The following is a 1,632-nucleotide window of genomic DNA, read 5'->3' as shown; positions in this document are numbered from 1 at the left end:
CTGGAACAAAGCTTCAAGAGCTCTTGGCGGTAGGTGATAAGGCGATTAATCTGCTTGACGAAGCGTGTATGAAACACGGCATTGGGTACGCTGCAAATAAATGTCTCCCAAGTTGTCACATTGCAGATAGGGCTTTAGCTGACAAGGCTAAGGCGATATACAGAAGAAAGGATCTGATAAGGCTAAGGTGATACGCAGAAGAAAGGATATTGATACAGGTCAACGCACTGCAGCATTTGCAGTTGATAAAACCATGCATCGAAAAATTTAATTGTTTCTAGGAGTGAGTAATTTCAAGCGAGTTATGAATGCTACATGTTGTACACTAAAGGCGAAGAAGAAGTGTGGGAAGCAAAGGTGTTTGAAGAACTGTATCCCGACAGCATTGTATGCAGCTAAAAACGCTCTGAAGCGAAGGGAGCAGGAAGAAGATGAGGATCAGTTAAAGCACCTCGAGTTCTACCAATACCCAAGACGTCTGGTGGTTTTCTTCCATTCCTCGTCCCAGCCGTCTCAGCTCTCTTGGCTGTAAGGCCCTCGCTGGTGGTGCTGCAACTGTTAGCTCGAACAGTCAGGAACGCCCAGAACTCCCAATCGCAGTTAGCAGAAGCAAGGAGACATAACAGCATGATGGAAGCCGCAGCCATCGGAAAGGGACTATACTTGAAACGGTACAGGAATGTACTTAGTATACTCACAAATAAAAAAAGCTCATTAGCAATCCTACCAGATAGGGCACTCACAAATAGTGGTCTTCTTAAGCTTTTTAGAAAAAAATCAACATTCCAAGATTCCGTGGTGTGTTTATGCGGAATAATTACCGAGTAACTGGTGAAAGTGGTACTGTAAATTTAGATGTTACTGGAGGCCCCGGTACCCCTGGGTGTCATATGTTATGAAAAATGCTAATTCCGTCTACTATTTCGACTTTTTTGGTGACCTGCAACCGCCAGAAGAATTGCAACATTACATCACTCACAGAAGATATGTCTTCTACAATTTTCTGCGCTATCGGGATTTTAATATACACCTCTGCGGACATATATGCATCATGTGTCACTTGACGTTTACAAAGAAGAAGAATACATAAGGAAGAGCTTTAAGGTTCAGATGCAATGTCGTACACTTTGACTTTAAAAGAACGACCATCTGTATTACGTACAAATTACTTACCACCAATTGATTTTACCATGGGTGAATGGAGTATTGCATTGATTGGACTGGAGACGTACAACATCATCCCAGATATTATGGAGGCTAACATCAAACTGCTTCTGAATGTTAATGGTGGAAAGGAAATCGTTGGGATAGAACCTGGCGCATACGACATCGCCGATTTAAACGAAGTCCTAAAACAGTCTGGAAAACGTATTGAGCTACGTGCAAACATCAATACACTTAAATTTGAAATAAGGACTGTGAATACAACGACTGACTTTACCCAGAAAGGTTCGATAGGACGTATACTGGGTTTCACAAAAGGACAGGTCTTGAAGTAAATTTTACAAGTCAGATCAGACTGTGGACATACTGCCTGTCAGCACAGTCTGAGCCGAGTGTAGCACTGCAACGAACTCCTATCTCAACGACAGTCTGATTCATACTATTTACGGAGTTGGTTCAAATGGCTCT

Source organism: Schistocerca americana, chromosome X, assembly GCF_021461395.2.
Source record: "Schistocerca americana isolate TAMUIC-IGC-003095 chromosome X, iqSchAmer2.1, whole genome shotgun sequence".
NCBI lineage: Eukaryota > Metazoa > Arthropoda > Insecta > Orthoptera > Acrididae > Schistocerca > Schistocerca americana.
Note: the sequence above shows the minus strand (reverse complement) of the source record.